This window comes from Sus scrofa, chromosome 14 (assembly GCF_000003025.6).
Source record: "Sus scrofa isolate TJ Tabasco breed Duroc chromosome 14, Sscrofa11.1, whole genome shotgun sequence".
Lineage (NCBI taxonomy): Eukaryota > Metazoa > Chordata > Mammalia > Artiodactyla > Suidae > Sus > Sus scrofa.
Genome location: NC_010456.5, coordinates 1,270,397 through 1,291,260, shown reverse-complemented (window position 1 = coordinate 1,291,260; position 20,864 = coordinate 1,270,397).

Below are 20,864 nucleotides of genomic sequence, written 5' to 3'. Positions count from 1 at the left end.
CACATCTGCCAACCAGCAAGAAGAGCTGTACAGAGCAGCTGTGTGTTATTTCCTTGACCTTGCAGGCCGGGATCCTGCTCTTTTACTCGACCTCGGAGCTGCACGACACAGAGCACGGTGGCCTCCACATCTGTCTTCCAAGAACGACGGACACTGTGATTGTCCAGGACACAATGATTTTTTCAAATCAGCAGTGATGTGGGTTATGATCCGCCAAGGAAGGAAAGTCAGCCCCTCTCTCTCTCTCGCTCTCTCAAAGCAACATAGGAATGAAGAACAACAAATTACAAGCTGCTTTTGCAACGTTTCCGTAACACAGGATTCGTCAGCCTGCGTGGCTGGAGTGGCTGGTCCAGGCCCCCTGAGTCATGCCTAGGGAGGACTATTTATAGAATAGATGCTTTGTTTGTACACTCTCCTGTTTCCTGGGCCGAGGCCTTCCTCCACCTGCACGGGGAAAGTGGCTCATCCAAACAGCAGAATCAATTCTTCCTTTCCAACTTTCCCTGAAAACACAAAGAAGAGGAAAGGGCAAACACAAAAGGCGTTTTAACGAAAGGAGTCTTTCCTCTCCAACTAAAAACCCATTCAAATGTTGTTTTCTTCAGCCCCAAAAGGAAAAAAAGAAAAATTCTGGGGAGTTCCCATTGTGGCTTACCGGGTTACATACCCGACTAATATCCATAATGACAAGAGATCAATCCCTGACCTCGCTCAGTGGGTTAAGGATCTGGCATTGCCATGAGCTGTGGTGTAGGTCGCACACATAACTCAGATCCCATGTTGCTGTGGCTCTCTGGCTGTGGCTATGGCATAGGCTGACAGCTACAACTCTAATTCCACCCCTAGCCTGGAAACTTCCATATGCAGCAGGTGCAGCCCTTTAAAAAAAAAAAAAAAAATCCTGGAGCCCTTTTGTGTAATTATTAGGGGTAAAGTGCTCAAATAGCACGCCCTGTGGTCCCTAAGGCTTTGGGTTTCTCAAGCCTCCCTGGGGTGCTATGTGGGGTGTGAGAAGTAAACGGGGCCCACCACCACAGCTGGGCAGGCTCTGTCCCATCTGTTGTGCATATTGGACATTTAAAGAGATGTTTCTGCTGATACACAGGAGTTTGAAAGCCCAAGACTATAGAGTCAAGGGGGCCCTTGGGGCTCTCAGAACACACACCTCTCTCCCCTCATCCTGCATGGTGGCAGCAACAGCAAACCCCAAGGCAGTGAGCAGCCTTCAGCCGGGCCTGCCCACCAGAAGCATCAGTGTCTAGGTGAGACCTAGAGGTGGAAGGAGGCAAGGAAGAACTCCAGTCAGCCTTAAAGAGGAACAATCTCATTGGAGAGAAATAGAGACAACCCAGAGGGAGGCTGCAGGGAAGAGAGCTGTAACAGTGCTGGGCAGCGGGCAAAGTCCCCACGTTGAAGGTGGCCAAGGAGGACAAGGAGCAGACCTGCAGAGGTCAGGGCCAGGCAGGACGCCTCTCTCGTGGACCGCGGTGGACTGGATGTGCACAGGGAACAAGGCACAGGGGGCACCCAACAGCAAGAGCCATGTCGGCGAGACAACCACACACTGATGAAATGGGAGCTGGGAGCCTGAATCACTAGGTTGGGGACAATTGAGAAGCCCTTCCCATCTGAAATGAAGGCACTGGGAGAGCTGGTGGGGAGAGAAAGTAGGTTATTGCACTTTTATCCAGTTAGGCTACATGGTATATATGGTGCACTGCTAGATAGTTTAGATATAGATAGACATATGTATCATACCATATATCATAAGAAAAGAGACTATCTCATAGAAAAGACTTAAACTCGGACCCAGATGCCACAAACTCAAATATTGCACAATAAAAATTAATTTTGAAAGACCAAAGTATCTAAAGTACCAGTACCACACAGCAAAGTGAACCAGTCATACATACAGGCACATTCTTTTTCCATCATACCCAGGAGACTAGATGTTCGTTAGGAGCTCATTGCTTTTCTAAATGTAATAGTTTCATCTACTAACCCCAAACTCCCCACTCGGCGGTACAGCAAGAGCTGGCACCACGTTGTAAATCAACCATACTTTAATTTAAAAAAATAAAAAGTTAAATCAAATTTAAAAAATAAAGTACCAACATGGGAACTTTCTTAGGTAAAAGAAAGCAGCTATCAATTTGTTGTTCGGTAGATAACTAGAAATATCCTTTAAACCAAACTCGACTTGGAGTTATTGGCAAAGCCAGAGAGCAGAACCACACCAGGTGCCTGGATGCTGCCCCCGCACCAGCCCTGAGAACCGTCGCTGCACCAGGGGCTCCAGAGGCTTCCTGTAAACAGCTCCCACGGAGCCCGCAGGAGACAAATGCTCCAGTGTTGACAGAAAGGCAAGTCCTTTCTGTCTAAACAGTGTCCTGCCTGCTGACACTCACTGGGCCCCCAACCACAGAGGGCGGGTGTGACCACTGACTCCCGCTGCCTGACAAACTGCTCCCTGGACAAACAGACGGGCGCTGGGGACCGCGCCGCCCTGATCTTCTCACGAGATGCAGGAAGAGGAGCGCCCGGGTTTACTGCAATCCAACACCCCACTGAGCGTGGGATCTGGTTCTTTAACTGACTGTCCAGACTGCTTTTGTCCTCCCCACTTGTCAGGCCTGACCCAGGCTTTTGAAGCAATATGATTTCCAGAACCTCTGTACTGGGAGCACTGGTAACAAATGAAGCTCCCTGTCGCCTCCCACCATACGTAGGCACACTTACACACAACACACGTATAAACCACACACACTACACATACACCACCCACACCCACACACACCATACACATACACACCACAAACACCATACTACACACACACACTACACATACACCACACATGCACAATGCATATACACACACCACACACACACACACACGCACCACACACACAGACTACACATACACCCCCCACATACACACCACACAACATACCACACACACACAGTGCACATACACCACACATGCATACAACACATATACACACCACACACACACAGACTACACAACATACACACACGCACACGAATACACACCATAACACATACACCACGTACCACACAACATACCACACACACACAATGCATATACACACCACGCACACCACAAATACCACACCACGAACATATACACACAACATAACACATCTCGTACCACATCACACACATATGCACACAACACACCATACACATACACAATCTGTATTAAAATTGTTAGCAAGGGGTCTAGGAATGTGCATTTTAACAACCACCCCGAGATGCAAGAGTGGTCACTTCCAGATGAACCAGATTTCAAGCCTTTAAACTATTTGACTGGGGAAAAAGGCCTTCGGATCGTAAGAGAAATGCGTGTATCACCCGTCTCTGCATGGGTCAGGCCATCACTGAAGTCTCACCAAGGCCCAACCCCAGCCAGGCTGGTAACCTGGGGATCCTCCCTGCGAGCGCTCAAGCCCCCTGCAGGCGTGCAGAGCTGCAGGACCTCCTGCGGCAGATCAAGCTGCGGTTCCTAAGAGGGGGAAATGCAGCTAATCTTGGCGACTCAGGAAGCCAGGAAAACACCCTGTAGGAATGAGGTCAGGGACCTTCCCGGGGTGAGCTCACTGGGGCTGAGTGCCAGCGGAGGCTCTGCAGGCGTTATCAAGACCTTTGGGACGCACTCCCCTCTGCCCCCGACAGCCCCGCCTGGCCCCGCACTGCCCTGCCTACAGGACAAAACCCACGTCAAGGGAGAGCCTAACAGTGCGGGTGACGTAATGAAAACTCCCTGAGACAAACTCACCCTCCCCCCGACCCCTCCAATGGTCTGTTCATCACAGGAGCGTCTCAGAAGGATGGACCAAGCCTCCCCTGCAGGGAGTGAGATGACATTGCCATCCAATGCAAGGGCCGGGGCTCCTGCCTCTGCAGGCTCCCTGCCAGGGAAGTGGCTTGGCGAGAGTGGGGGCAGGGGGAAAGGGTCCGAGGAAGCAAGGAGCAGCCAGCTTTGCCCTGGTCCGTGAGCCATTGTTGGGCCGGGGGCAATGTGTCCCATTTCCCCAAAGCACTGCCAGCAGGGGCACCCTCCTGATATTCCGGAAGGAAACCCCAGCCTTCCTCTGACAGGAGCCCCACAGCTGCAAGGCACCCTCCTGCAGGCAATTTCTTCCACCTGCAAATGGGGTGCCTTGCTCACTTGGTTCAAGTCTTCTTTTAGCTCTTTCTGCAAAGGTTCTCCGTGTCCTCCATGTAGATGCGGTAGTGTGCCAGGGCTGTCGTAACAAGGTACCACAGGCTAGGTGGCTTTGCGATGGAAATGTACTCTCTGCCAGTTCTGAAGACCGGAAGTGCAAGATCAAGGGGTCAGCAGCTTGGTTCCTTCCAAGGCCACGAGGGAGCATCTGTCCCAGGCCTCTCTCCCCACCTCTGGGGGCGTGCTGGCAATGGCTGTCATTCTTTGGCTTGTAGAGCCATCACTCTGATCTCCTCCTTTGTCTTCACCTGGCCTTCTCCCCGTGTGTGTAGGTCTCCAAATTTCCTTTTTTAAAAAGCTTACCAGTCATGATGGATTAGGAGCCACCCTATCCAACACGACTTCAACTTAACCAATTGCAGCTGTAATAACTATACCTCCAAATAAGGTCACATTCTGAGGTACTGGGGGTTAGGACTTCAGCATCTGGATCTGGGGGTGGGAACCACAATTTAATTAATAACAATGGGCCTCTTTTTATGTTTATTACATGATATCATCAGTTTTAATAATAATATGAGTGGAACCTTTGCTTAAAAGATTACCATAGCCTTTTGTTGGCACTTAGAAAAATAATCATGTTTTATAAATTTATCTAGGATCCACCTACTCAATTAAATTACGTGAGTTCATATTAGTGTGATTTACTATCCTGGATTTTTATATGCAAATAATTCAAATTGTGTCTCTCCCTTTTAAATATTTATATATCTTTTTTCATTTAAATATTTCTATATTTTTTCATTTTTGCTGAGACATTATAGAAAATGTTGAATATCTATATTTTTCATAGCCATATAAGTATTTTTTCTGACAATAATGCAAATGCTTCCAAAACATCATTATTAAATATATTACTACACATCTATTTTATGTATATTTTTGTTCTGTTCAGATTTACTCTAAAGTATTTCTACCTTTGTAGAATTACATATAAAGCTTTCTCTCTTTTTTTAATCCCCTGAGAAAATATGTTAAATAATGTGGAAATGGGCCTTCCCTTTAAGCATGAGTCATTTTTTTTTTAGATTAAAAACCAGTTTATGGGAGTTCCCGTCGTGGCTCAGTGGAGATGAATCTGACTAGGAACCTCATGGCTCGGATACTGCCAGCTCGGATACTGCGTTGCTATGGCTCTGGCATAGGCCAGCAGCTACAGCTCTGATTAGACCCCTAGCCTGGGAACCTCCATATGCCATGGCTGCTGCCCTAAAAAGACCAAAAAAAAAAAAAAAAAGTTTATTTTTGTTAATTCTCAAGATAAATTTTTTGTACCTCGAATCGACACAAAAGTTCAGAAGAACAATTTTCTTTGATGTTTCTTAGGGTTGTTAGTTGACTATTTCCAGTTTGCCTTTATACCAACAGTGAAATCTTTTTTTTTTTTTTTTTGGCTTTTTGCCTTTTTGCCTTTTCTAAGGCCACTCCCTCAGCATATGGAGGTTCCCAGGCCAGGGGTCTAATCGGAGCTGTAGCTGCTGGCCTACACCAGAGACACAGCAACATGGGATCGGAGCCGCATCTGCGACCTACACCACAGCTCCCAGCAAAGCCGGATCGTTAACCCACTGAGCAAGGGCAGGGATCGAACCCGCAACCTCATGGTTCCTAGTTGGATTCATTAACCACGGAGCCACGATGGGAACTCCAACAGTGAAATCTGTATAACAGCAGATTTATAAGAAGTAACTTCCTACCTTGTGTTTTTTTTTTAATGATTTTTACTTTTTCCATTATAGTTGGTTTATAGTGTTCTGTCGATTTTCTATTGTATAGCAAAATGACCCAGTCACACACGTATATATATGTATACATTCTTTTTCTCACATTATCCTCCATCATGTTCCATCACAAGTGACTAGATACAGTTCCCAGTGCTATAGAGCAAGATCTCTTTTCTTATCCACTCCAAATGCAATGGTTTGCATTTATTAACCCTGGACTCCCAGTCCATCCCACTCCCTCTCCCAAGGGAGTCTGTTCTCCAAGTCCATGTACATGTGTCTTAAAATCTGTGTGAGTATGGTAACTTGGACTACGGTTTCCATTCATTCTATAACTTTTGGTATATTCATAATTCTGATTCAGTTCAATCGACTATGTCTTCTGAAAAAAACATCAATTCTCTCTGGATTTCCAAATGTATTGCTATTAAATTGATATATTAACCTCTCATAGTTGAGCTCATCCCACCTCTAATGCTGCATCAGCTCTCTTTCTCTTTATTTTATTTTATTTTATTTTGTTTTGTTTTATTTTTTGGCCACACTGGTGGCATGTGGAGGTTCCTGACCAGGGATCGAATCCAACCCCCGGTAGCTGCAGCCTGCACCACATTCTTACCTGATCAGATATGCAAGACATATCTATGCCTGTGTAGGTGGTGGGGACAAAGAACAGGTCTTGCATTTCACGGATCTCACCTCCTGGGTTTGTTTCTCACTTATTTAACGTTTCAAAGACAACTGCATTTGTCTTCTTTCCTTTTGTTTAGGTTTATGTTGCTGGCCTTTTTCTAGCTTCATGGGTTAGCGCTTGGTTCAGGTTCTTTCCCGCATGTGTTTGTTATTCCTTGATTATCGTTTCTGAATTTCCCTCCTGTGCCTCTCTGGCTCTATATTGTCAACTCTGCTGCAATTGTTGTACCCTTTCTGTTTACTTCTAAATATATTAAATTGGTTTTGATTTCGTCCCCTGTAGAAACCTAACTCTCTGGGGGAAAACCAAGCCTCGACTACAGCTCCTGCAGTTACTATTCTCTTGCTTAAATAAGTTTAAATCCAAACCAGGACTCACAGAGGAGGAAATCAGGACTATGACTAGACTTCAAGATGGGACCAGAGCTTGGCCATTGTCTAGGGCACCCGCGCAGCTGAGACACATCAGGCAAAGCCCAGCAACCTGACAGAGGCTCCAAGCCTTCACTCTACAGCCGATGGGCATCCGTCAGGCTGTCACAGGACAAGCAGGCTGGAAGCCCCAATGAGAGCGGTGCAAATAGAGCAGGAAGCCATGGGAGCTGGGTGTGTGGGCAACCATCTCTGCTTGACTAGCCTCTCCTCTCTGGGGGCTGGTGAGGGCTGAAAGGGAACCACACCTGGTTTTCTGGCCCCAAGGAATGCCCTCTGGTCATGATAGCATTGTCGTCATCTCTGAGCTGTTGTTTAGGGCTGCCTATCCTTCCCAGAACAGTGCCCCTGTCTGTTATCCAAATGTGTGCTGAAACACAGACCAGGAGAACCTAATTTAGGAGCTAAACAATATTTATGGGAAATGCAGTCAGACGCTTCTCGCTTTCCCACTGGTCTTTGCATCCTAACACCTCCTAAACTCCATGATTTATGACACTTCCTCGTTCATCTCTCTCGTTTACCATATAGGTCAGCCTGTGGTCTTTACTTTTGCTCTGGAAAGAAATCCTGGGTAGTTATCATATGTCTTAGCACCCAAACTGCCCTATATAGGTCTGAGAGCCACCCAGAGCATAAAATCTGTACCCAGTACCCTTACTTACCCCACCCCATCTGTCTTGCATGCCCCAGCAGCCTATCAAATTTTACGGCCAGTTTTTCACTCTGCTTAGTATCTATTGGCCCAGGTTGCTGAATAGTTTCACACAGCTGTACAGCTAGACCAGAAGGCAACAGCTTCCTATCTCTTTGCAATAAATTTGGCTTCTTTAAAGTGTTCTCTTGGGTTGTTCTACCAGGATTTCTCAAACCACCTGAGTCTGCTTACAGATTCAGCAGACAGTTTTAGGGGAGGCACAAAGCCATAGGCCCAGCAAATGCATTTGCATACATGGGCACTGGAAACGCTTACACCGACCTGGCCAGAGAAACCTGAGACTTCTTTTTCTGCAACAGGTGGGATGACAACTATGGCTGTCAGGAAACTAGTTACAGCTAATTCATGAGCTGTATCTGGTGGCACCTGGACCTCTTAAATGTGAGGACATCTGGCAGCTGTTGGGGCCAGTCTCTGCCCAGGCTGCTGAAGTGCACTTTGAGGAAGGCCAGGCCGCATGCTCCTCTGCCCTGTCAGGAAGCTGGCATGGCAGGCCACAGCCTAGACCCCACAGACAGCCAACTGCTATGGGTCCAGGGGGTCCTAAGTCTGTCCAGGAGGAAGGGGGCCACTGCCACCAAAGCATGGCACACACAAAAAAAACGCATTGCCTTTGTAAACCCATGTTCACAGCAGCACTATTCACAATAGCCAAGAGGTGAAAGCAACCCACATGTCCTCCAGTGGATGGATGAATGGACAAACAGAATGTAGTATGTACATACAGTGGAATACTATTCAGCCTTTAAAAAGGAAGGAAATTTTAACACATGCTCCAACAAGGATGAATCTTGAGCATCTTCTGCTTACTGATAAGCCAATCACAAAAGGACAACTACTATGGGATACCAATTACATGAGGCTGCTAAAAGAGTCAAATTCATAGAAACAGAAAGTAGAGTGGTGGCTAATAGCCTCGGAGTAGGGGTTAATGAGAATTTGGTGTTTAATGGGGCTGCTTCAGATTGGGGCGATGAAAAAGTTCTAGAAAGCTATTTCACAACAATGTGAACATACTAAACACTATTGAACTCTGCACATAAAAATAGTTAAGGTGGTGGCATTCTCGTCATGGCTCATTAGAAAAGAATCTGACTGGCATCCATGAGGATGCAGTTTCAATCCCTGGCCTCGCTCAGTAGGTTAAGGATCAGGCATTGCCATGAGCTGTGGTGCAGGTTGCAGTCTGTGGCTCGGATCCCATGTTGCTGTCGGCTGCAATGTAGGCCATCGGCTACAACTCCGATTTGACCCCTCGCCTGGGAACCTCCATATGCCGTGGGTACAGCCCTAAAAATACCAAAAAAAAAAAAAAAAAAAAACAGTTAAGGTGGTAAAATGTATATTATATGTTATTTACCACAATTTTAATAAAAGGAAACAAAGGCGTTACAAATTCACTGCCTATATTAAGATCTGCTTTCAACAGTGCTTGGGGTTCTTTGGGTCTTGGAATGAAACTTATGCATTCAAAGAACCTCAACTTGGTAAAAACAGGTGTAGACAGTGCAGAATTCTGCACCCCCAAACATACTTCAACTGCCCAGTCAATGTGTCTGTCCCCAAACTTTCAGATGCTGGTGGTCCCAGAGCATTGACCAGGGGGTCGGGGTTCAGACTTCACCTCTGACAGGCTGTGGGACTCAGGCACTCAGCACAGGTCTCTGCAGCAGTACCCCCAAATGACAGGGCTGGAAAAGTGAATCTCTGGCTCCATCTCAGCCCCACCTCTCACGGAGACTCAGTGGTGAATATACTTTAAGAAGCTCGAGGCTTCTAATGAGGGACACCAAAAGTAGGGGGACAACACTGTCTTCCAAGTCCAGACATTCACCTTAATGGCCCTGAGGGGTGGCGAGGTGCCCTTGGTTACCTCCTTCCTTCCAAGCACACAGCTCTAATAGCTGCCAGGGGCCTGCCAAGGCACCAGAGCCACAGTGGCTACATGGAAATCACAGGGGGAGTTCCCACTGTGGCTCAGCAGGTTAAGAACACAACTGGTATCCATGAGGATGAGGGTTCAACCCCTGGCCTCACTCTGTGGTTTAAATACATGGCATTGCTGCAAGCTATGGTATACATCGCAGATGCAGCTAGTATCTGGCGTTGCTATGGCTGCGGTGTAGGCTGGCAGCTGCAGCTCTGATTCAACCCCTAACCTGGGAACTTCCATTTGCTGCAGGTGTGGCCCTAAAAAGAAAAAGAAAAGAAAAGAAAGCACAGGAAATTACAGCGCTCATCACCATTGGCTGTTGTGGCTCCGGACTTATGAGGATGAACGGATAGAAACTAGGCAACAAGCCTAAAACAAGGAGGGGGCTCAGCTTCCTTTTTTTAAAATTTTGCTTCTTGGAAGGGGCCCTAGAGACACACAGACCTAGGTTTGAATCTCACACCTGGCACTTTGTTTATCTACGCATGGGCAACAAACCACCCAAAAACATAGTGTCTTAAATACCCTCCACATTTATTTTGCTTACAGATCTGCAACTTGGGCAGTGCTCAATGAGAATAGCTTAGGGTAGCCCAGAGGCTGCCAGCATCTGAAGGATCTCTCACTTGAACAGTTGGCAGCAGATGTTGGCTGTCAGGAGACTGGGACCTCAGGAGTTGTGGCCTTTCCTGTGGTCGCTGGGCTTCCTCCCAACATGGCAGCTAGGAGGCAAGAACAGGAGTCCTGAGAGAGAATCAGGAAGCTGTATTGCCTTCTCTGATCTAGCCTTAAAGCCAACACCCTCCTTTCCAACACGGAAGCCAGCCTGCATTCAGAAAAAGGAGCTTGAATCCATCTCTGAATGGCAAGAGTGTCTCAGAATTTGCAGACAGGTTTTTAAACCATTATTCTTAGAATATTACTCAGTGCTGACAGCAATCTATTCTCCTTGTGCCTTATTTACCTTTTGTGAAGATTATGTGGTCAATGTAGGTGAATCTTCTAGCACGCTTTTCATCAGTGGATATTTATTATTGATCATGCAACTCCATAGATAAAGGGGTTGATTAATAAGATTATCATTTTGCAAAATGGAGCACAGTGAGATTTTGAGAGTTCTCAGGTATACTAAGCTAATTAGGGAAAAGGATAAAACTAGAAAATTGTCTCTTAACCCAATTTAAGGAATTTCCTGGACTTCTCTGAAGGCAGACAGAGTTTTGTTGTTTCTGTTGAGAGAACTCTTGCCAAGAGGGATCCCAGAGAAGAGTCGCAGAAGGCGGGCCGTGAGCTGGAGGCGGATGACACCCTAGTGGAGGGTGGAGGGGAGTCAGCTGGAAGATATTGGGAGATGCAGATGGAGCTAATGAAAGTGCTCCAGAATCAACTTTTTGCAACCTAGCATATTTTGTTAATGATTTGCATACCAGACAGTGCCCCAATGCCCATGAGAATTTGGAGAGGCCAGACAGTGAGATACAGCCATTAATTGACAGACCAGGAATCTAGGGCAGAAGCAGCATCTGGCCAGCGTCCTTCAGCTCAGGTCCCATGGCTCTGTCTGCCGGTTCCAGTCTCACAATGCCATTCATTCCTTCTCACAGGCCAGTGGGAGAGCTTTTCTGGGGACCACCCAGAGAGAGCAGACTTGCTGCCTGCTAGACTCTGCAAACCTGCAACACGGCCCTGGACGTGGGAAAACACCTAGCGACAGCACAGAACGTGTTCCAGACATACCAGATGGGGAATTTCTGTCCAGCGCTCCACTGGGGGGCCTGCCTTCAGAGGGGGCGCAGTCTTGCCACCTCTGGGTGCAGTGGAGGACTCAGGAGGTTGGAATTGCCTGGTTGTGGCACCACCCAGGTGACTCATCCACCACGTCCTGCTGTCCCCTGAGGATACCTCTCTTGTCCGCCACCACCCAGTTCCCATGGCTGAAGGCCAGTCTTGGAGGAGAGTCGGCCAATAGCACTAAAGTGGAGCAAGCCTGACCAGAGGGTGACCAAGTCCTTTCTCACTTTCCTGCATGAAAAGTTTCACATGTCCCCAGAAGCATTCTGCATGGCATTTCCCTGGACCAGATCTCCTGCCTGGGGAGACCTCATGAGTCCCGGTCTCCAACCCTCCCCTTAGGCTGTTCCTGTTCCCTCTGGGAGGGACAATAAGAAATTAATGGCTCCCTTCAGGATAGGTTTAAACCATCTGGCTAATGGGGAAAAGTGGATTTGCACGAGGGTCCCAGACTCTCGTCTTACTTTGATCTTACCACCCACCTGCCCGGGGGGAACCCATGTGTCACCCCCAGACCTGGGCAGACCTCTGGGCCTGTCTCCATAGAGTTTAGCAGACACGGCCATATGTGCTTTCTGAGGTTTTCTCCTGGTTCAACTCTCCGGCACTTGATTTAAGGAGCCATCCTCCCAGCTGTCAGGAACCCCAGGACACACAGGGGGACATGGAAGAGATTCCTGGGTCATGATTATGGCCAGGTGCCTGGCTAGACCAGCACCAATGTGTTGGCCATGGGGTGTGCCATCTAGGAGCTGAAGTCCCCCAGCTGCTGCTACAGGCCCAAGTGGATTCCCTGAAGAAACAGGGGCCAAAGGAGCAGAGATTTCCTGCCCCAGAAATAGCTCCCAGTGTCTCCTATGTCCTAGGATCCCTACCCCTTCCTGTGTGTACATCTGTGTGGTCTGTGCAAGCCTGTGGGGTGGTTGAGTGTGTGTTTACATATGGATACATGTGTATTATGCATGTGCATCTTTACATGTGCATGTGCAAATATGTATTTGGGGTTTGCATGTGGGTGCACTGTGTGGGGTGCAAGTATACAGGTGTGGGGGTTTGAGTGTCTGCATGTGTGTGTTTGTAAATATGTGTGTGTGTGATTCTGCATGTGTGTTTGCATATATGTATTTGTATGTGTGAATGTATATTCCCGCGCGTGTGTGTATGTGTGTGTGCGCGTGCATGGAAGTGTGTGTGGCAGATAGACCTAATGATCTATTTCTACTTCCTTTTTTTTTTGTCCTTTGACCTTTTAGGGCCACACTCCGGGCATATGGAGGTTCCCAGGCTAGGGGTCTAATCGGAGCTGTTGCTGCCAGCCTACACCAGAGCCATAGCAATGCCAGATCCGAGCCACATCTGTGACCTACGCCACAGCTCATGGCAACGCTAGATCCTTTAACCCATTAAGTGAGGCCAGAGGTCGAACTTGCAACCTCATGTTTCCTAGTCGGATTGTTTTCTGCTGCGCCACGACGGGAACTCCTACTTCTACTTCTAAAGAATGGACTATGGCAAAGATGACACAATGCCATTTCCAAATTTAACCTACCAAGTTTTGCTCTCACCGCCCCCCCAGCCCTCCCACTTCATGCTTTGATGAAGAAAGCTGTCGTGAATGAGAACCCCACAAGGCAACGAACCGAAGCCACAGCCTGCAAGAACCAGATCCTGCCAGTAGCCCTGAGCATGAGCCTAGAGGCAGATCCTTCTCCTGCTAATCCTTAGGACAACCAGAGCCCAGCAACACCTGCCCTGCGGCCTATGAGACCCTGAAGCATGGAGCCCAGGTAAGCTGTGCCTAGATTGCTGACCAACAGAAACTGAGATAATAAATGTGATTGTTTTCAAACACAAACTTTTGGGTTAATATATTCTGTAGCAACAGATAATTAAGATAGAGTTTAGTACCAGTATGATACTGCAACAACAAATGCCTAAAAATGTGGAAGTGGGTTCAGAACTGAGCAGTGGGTGAAAGCTGGATGGCTTTTGAGAAGAATGATGCAGAAAGCCTGAACTGCCTTGAACAGACTGTTAACAGATATCTAGGCTTTGAGGATGCTTCCAGGGAGAGCTCAAAGGAACAGAGGGACACACTGCAGGAAGCTGGAGGAAAAGATCCTTGTTACTTAGTGACAAAAACTTAGCAACACTGTCATCTGCAGTTATATGGAAGGGACTTTTACCTAATGAAACATGTGGTCTGACTCAGGAGATTTTCAAGCAAAACGTTAAAGGTATTTCCTGGTTTCTTCTTGTTGCTTATAGTAAAATGTGAGAAGGGAGAGAGAAATTGAGCGAAAACTGCTTACTTAACAGAAAGAAAACAAGACTTGATGGTTTTGAAAATTCTCAGCATCTTCTGGTGGTAAAAAATGCTAAAATTAAGAAAATTTCCCTAGCAGTGTTCAAAATGATCTAGAAATAAAGCCAAAAGTGAGATTATACAATCTTGTGGTAAGATTTCAGAATCATCGAAGTATCCGAGTACTACTGAGATGCAAAAAGGACACTTTCAAGACTGTACCTCACAGTTCCTCTCAACTGAACAATAAGGTCACCAGAAAGTTGAAGAGGTTTGTCCCTCATCTGTTTCAGCAGAAGCCCAGGACAGAGACGGGCTTACCTCAAAGAGGTACCTTTTGTCTAATAGACCTTGCTCCAAGGAGAGTCACAGACGACCCAAAAAATGTTCTAGAAAATTATATCAGCAAAAACGCTTTCAGCTTGAACTGAAAAGCACAGAAACAGTAAAAAAAGAAAAGAGACTGTCAGACATCCCACCTTCAATTGTCCTGGTATGAAGCAGGCTGAGAGATGCTCAAAGGCAAACATCTTCCATTTTTGATGAAAAAGTAAGGATGACTAAGAGGATAGAACCAAGAACAAAGATAGTGCAGCCAGGAGTCGCAGAGAATTATTCCCAGGTCTTGAGTCCTAATCAAGGAATGTCTAACATTTGCCCAGATAGATATCAAAATTGCTATGGGAGTTCCTGCCGTGGTGCAGTGGTTAACAAATCTGACTAGGAACCATGAAGTTGCGGGTTCGATCCCTGCCCCTGCTAAGTAGGTTAACGATCCGGCGTTGCCTTGAGCTGTGGTGTAGGTCACAAACGCGGCTCGGATCCCATGTTGCTGTGGCTCTGGTGTAGGCCAGTGGCTACAGCTCTGATTGGACCCCTAGCCTGGGAACCTCCATAAGCCGTGGGAGCGGCCCAAGAAATGGCAAAAAGACAAAAAAAAAAAATTGCTATGGACAAGTGCCTCCCATTTTCCCCTTTTTTGGACATGTCTATACCATTTACCCCAAGATCATTTGTCCAATGTATGCGGAGTGTGTAGAGGAGGATAACTTGTCTCTTTAGTTCAAGGGTCTATCAATCCAGAGAGGCTGGACTTAAGCAACTACACTTGAGGACCTGGACCCATCCCTGGACCTCCCTTGGCTGATGAGATTCTTGACTTTTTACAGTAATGGGACAAGAGTTTTGGAGAACTTGAAGGAGGAACATGAATCAATGTGGGCTGGAGGGCCAGCTGGGGCAGGTAGCTTCTGAAATGGTCCCTGGTGGTCCCCCCCTCCACCTATTCATACTCCTGAATAATCCTCTCCCCATGTGTGGGTACTGGATCTGATGAGTTGCCTCTGATGAACAGAATACCAGATATTGCTTCCAAGACTGAGCCATAAAAGACCGTCACTTCCATCCTGCTTGAACTCACTCCCCTTGGCTTGCACGGTTTGATGAGGCAAGCTGTCATATTGAAGAAATTCACATGGCAGGAAGCCAAGGAAAACCTCTGACTAACAGCTCGCAGGGAACAGAATCCTGCCTGCGAGGACAAAGATCCTCCCCACTTCAGGGCTTACAGTCGTGACAGTTCAGCCAACACCTTGAGAGACTCTGAAGCAGGGGCTCGGCTACCTCTGCCTCGTCACTGTGTGTGCCCAGATCCTTGACCTACAGAAAGTACTCAGTAGTAAATTTTGCTGCTACATTAATGTGACACCTCTGATCTATGCCTGTACATTGTGGGTCCCCCAAATGACCACCACCATCACTGCAGATCTGGAGATCCCATGTGTGGGTTCACTGGCAGCAAGAGGTCACCCTGAGTGCACACTGGCCCCTTGACCAGGCTGAACTTACCTTATGGCTCTGCTCCCAGCAGGACTGTAGAGGTTATTGCTGGTGGGAGTGGGAGGGTTGCATCTTGCAAATACACGAGGTAGAATCTTCTCACTCCCCTGCACCCATGGCCACAAGCATTCTGAAAGCCCCTGTTTTGGGTCCTTAAAAAGGAGGAGGCAGCCATGCTTGGGATGAAGCTGTGGCTGGAGTGGCCATCACGCCAGTGTTTGTGCTCTGTCCCAGCTGTCTCCAGGCCCTTCCCTCATCCTGCTTCTTGACTTAGGCTCCCAGCAAAATGTTGTCACAGGAGCTCTAGCCTCAGGCTGTGTTTTGAAAATCAAGATAGCAACCTAAAAATGACCGGAGGAGTTTTGGGACCTTATCAGTCCCACAGACTGGGGCACCAACACTTTTCTGGAGTAAAGACTGAGGAGAAAGTCTGCCTACAGATCTCTGCCACTCCAGGCCCCCAGAAATGACTCCAGCAGGAGGCAAGGCACTTTGTTGCCCAGATGCAGTTGAAGAAACTTTCTTTCTTTTTTTTTTTTTTTTGGTCTTTTTAGGGCCACCCCCATGGCATATGGAAGTTCCCAGTTTAAGGATCGAATCGGAGCTGCAGCTGCTGGCCTACACCGCAGCCATAGCAATGCAGGATCCAAGCTGCGTCTGCAGCCTACACCAGACCTCACAGCAACTCTGGATCCTTAACCCACTGAGCAAGGCCAGGGATCCAACCTGGGTCCTCATAGATGCTAGTCAGATTCATTTCCACTGAGCCACAACAGGAACTCCCAAAGAAACTTTCTAAGTGTATGGTTAGTCCTCAAGCAACAAGCAAAAGTGGATGGCTACAGGTGGGGGGCACAGAAGGGGAACCCCAGTAACAAGAGGCAGAGGAGCTCTAGGGCACAAGGGCCCGAAGCTGAGCCCTGCAGACCCTCTGTCACACATGAGCTCATGCAGGTGACTCTCATGAATTGAGAAGGTCCAGGGCTCTGTGACACTCTTTTCTTAACACTATATGTTTCCTTAAAAGAACAGCATGGACCGTCGCCAGTATTAACTGAGCCTACATGCGAGCATTTTTGCACACAGTGTGTGCATGTGCATATAGATACAAATGTGGGTATGCACACGTGGTGTGTGTGTGTTTGCGTGTGTGCCTGCCTGTATCTATACACACATGTATGTGTTTTTTGTGGACCAGGCTATCAAATGTTTACATACAAGGCTCCCAATTGATGGAGGAGGAATTCAGTGAAGGCGAGGTCCCTCATCCAAGGCCATGGGGATGACAGTGCAGTTTGGTGGTGACCCAGTTCTGGGTTCAGATCCCTGGTCTGCCACTGCCTGACCACATGCCCTGGCAAGGTCACTTCACCCTCCACCTGTCTTTTGGCCCTCCCTCTTCTGTAATGTGGGGCTGGATGCTCACATGGAAGGGCCTGTGGCACATCCAAGGGCTCTCCTGGGGGGTGGGGCAGGGACGGCTGGCCTGAGTGTCCAGCAGCGATCAAGTGTGCAGAGAAAGTGGGGCTCCCCTTCCCTCCCGCATCATGCATGGGCATTTCATCAATGCCTTCTCTGGGCCCAGCACTGCGGACCAGGTTGGGCTTCCAGAAGCAGAGCTGAAGTGGGGGCTCCCATGCATGTGATTTCTTAAGGATGTGCTCCAAGGGGAGCAGGTAGGCAGAAGGGGGCATGAGGCATGGAGGCCAAGCCAGGGGAAAGTTCAAGTGAAGCCCCAGACTCAGCCTGCTCCCTCTCACGGAGCCCCGGAGCATCCATCACACCCAAGGTTTCAGCTCTATGGCAAGGAAACTGGGCTTGTGGACCCCAGAACCAGCCAGTCCTGGGCAGCAGACCACTGGGAGAGAGTATCTTCCAGTTGCTCCACCTGTCTGCAAAGGGACATGGGTGCGATTGCATGTTGTGGCTCACTAGAGCCTAACAGTCCACTTAGTCCCAGTCTCCAGCAGACTGAGAAGGGTTGCCTTAGAAGAAGATAGGTAAAGGAGTTCCCATTGTAGCACAGCAGAAACAAATCCAACTAGTATCCATGACGCTGCGGGTTCAATCCCTGCCCTCGCTCAGTGGGTTAAGGATCTGGCGCTGCCAAGAATTATGGTGTAGGTGGCAGACAAGGCTTGGATCCTGCATTGCTATGGCTGTGGCACAGACCAGCAGCTATAGCTCCCATTCGATCCCCTAGCCTGGGAACTTCCATATACCTTGGCTGCAGCCCTAAAAGGCAAAAAAAGAAGTAGAAGAACAAGAAGAAGAACAAGAAGAACAAGGAGATCCTGTCGTGGCGCAGTGGTTAACGAATCCAACTAGGAACCATGAGGTTGCAGGTTCAATCCTTGGCCTCACTCAGTGGGTTAAGGGTCCAGCGTTGCCGTGAGCTGTGGTGTAGGTTGCAGACATGGCTCAGATCCCATGTTGCTGTGGCTCTGGCACAGGCCAGCAGCTATGGTTCTGATTGGACCCCTGGGAACCTCCATATGCCTTGGGTGCAGCCCTAAAAAGGACAAAATACAAAAAGAAGAAGAAGAAGAAGAAGGGAAAAAGAAGACAGGTAAAGACCAGAGGAACCTGAGATTCCAAGTGACCCCAAGTGACTCCCTGCAGGCCCTGGTGGCTGCCTCTGCACTGCCCCACATAAGGGAAAGAAAGCTCTACTAGCCTAGTGAGGGTTCTTTTTGTTACAGCAGCTCAGCCTGTATCCTGACTTATACACGTGGTTAGGCAGTTTTACTAGCAGTGCGGGTAGAGAAAAAGGAAGGGATAGAGTAGAGAAAAAAAAAAAACTTTAAACAAACACTACTCTGAGCTGAATTGTGTTCCGCTAAAAAGATGTGTTAATGTTCTAATCCCCAGAACCTGTGAATTGGCCTTATTTGGAAATAGGGTTTTTGCTGATGATCAAGTTAAGATGAAGTCATTAGGTTGGCCCTAATCCCATATGACTGAGTCTTTATTTTTAACTGGACACAGAGACAGGCCTCCACGTAGGGAGACACCACGCGAATGCGAAGGCAAGACCAGGGTGATGCCATCTACAAGCCAAGGATCATGGAAGATTGTCAGCAAACCATGGAAGCTGGGAAAGGGGGCCGAAACAGATTCTCAGTCACAGTCTCAAAGCAATCAGCCCTGCCGCCACCTTGAACCAGACTTCCAGCCTCTAGAACTGAGACAATAAATTGCTGCTGTTGAAGTTCCCGTCGTGGCACAGTGGAAATGAATCTGCCTAGGAACCATGAGATTGTGGGTTCCAACTCTGGCCTCACTCAGTGGGTTAAGGATCCGGCCTTGCCATGAGCTCCGGTGTAGGCCGCAGACGTGGCTCGGATCCTGCATTGCTGTAGGCTGGCAGTTGTAGCTCTGATTGGACCCCTAGCCTGGGCACCTCCATATGCCACAGATGCAGCCCTAAAAAGAACAAAAATGAACAACAAAAAAAAATTGCTGCTGTTTAAGCTGCCCAGAGTGTGGTTATGTTGTTACAGCAGCTGCAGGATGCTCACATACCCACTAAGTAAAGACTATGCTTCAAGGAGTTCCCAATGTGGCACAGTGGTTAAAGATCTGGTGTTGTGTCTGCACAAGCTCATGTTGCTGCAGAGGCATGGGTTTGATCCCCAGCCCAGTGCAGTGGGTTAAGGATCTGACATAGCCACAGCTGTGGCATGGGTCACAGCTGGGGCTCAGATTTGATTCCTGGCCACAGGAACTTCCATAAGCTGTGGGTGTGGGCAAAAGAAAAAAAAAAAAAAAAGAATATGCTTGAAGCAGCACCTAAGCCATCATATTTGTGCAGATGCACAGAGAGCAGTGGGAAGGCATTGCCTCACATCCCCCCACCTTGGCTTCCTCCCAGTCTGGCACTCCATCTCCACAGGAAGGAGTGTGGGGAAATAATCTGTCTACACTGGGGACAACCCACTTCCAAAAGTCTCCTATCCAACACTTTTCCCCTTGATTTTTCACCCCTGGAGCATTTTATAGGAAATATAATCCACATGATATTGAGTCACTGGGCCTGAGCTCAGCACAAAGTTGTTTGCAAGAAGTATTTTATGTCCACCCTGGGCCTCTTTTCTCAGAAAAGGAAGTCATTGTCAGCCAAGAATAAACACACTTGGCACCACACAGGTTAGTGCTGCACAAATCCCTTGATGGCTTCCTAGTCCTGGCCCGGACTTCATTTCCAGATTCTTTCCTGTTGAGATGAGATAAGCTTATCTTGGACCACCTACCCACATGGCCCACTCTAGGCCCTGCTCACTTTCTCTTCCAGTCTTGTTGAGTTGGCGTACGTGGCCCAGAGCAGTAGCCCAGGATGTGTGACCCAGGTCCATTTATGCAGGGTGACGGGGTCCATGCATATAACCATAGAGGGCCCCCAATCATACGATTACAGAGCGTGATGGAGCCCAACCATAAAATAAGGTGAAGAACACAAGCTGTTAGAATCGTGGGGGTGCCACTTAGCTCTTTAACCCCGAGTCCACTTTTGTCATGTGGGACCGCCCCTGCCCCCTGACATAGTTGAGAGAATTCCCTCTGTTAGTGCATGCAGGTGTCTTGTCAAAATGCCTGGCACAGAGCACATGTTCAATAACAGGTGAGTCGTATATCTGGAATCTAACATAGGGCACAAATGAACTTTTCCACAGAAAAGAAAATCATGGACTTAGACAGCAGACTTGTAGTTGCCAAGGGGGAAGGGGAGAGAGTGGAATGGATTGGAAATTTGGGGTTAACAGATGCAAACTATTGCCTTTGGAAGGGATAAGCAAATGAGATCCTGTGTATAGCACTGGGAACTATATCTAGTCACATGTGACGGAGCATGATAATGTGAGAAAAAAGAATGTATATGTATATGTGTGACTGGGTCACCTTATGTACAGTAGAAAATTGAGAGAACACTGTAAACCAGCTGTGATGGAAAAAATAAAAATCATTATTTAAAAAAAACCAGGTAAGTAGCATTACTGCCTCGAGATGGCATGGAAATTGGCCAATCAGAGCACAAAGGTTGAGGCTTATCCATGTTTTCCGGTCCCTAAAACCTAGTGCTGTTTCTGGGATGTGGTGGGAATGATCTTCTGAATTAAAAAAAAAAGGAAAGAAAGAAAGAATGGATGAATAAGGATAAAAGAGCACTGCCCTCTAAACAT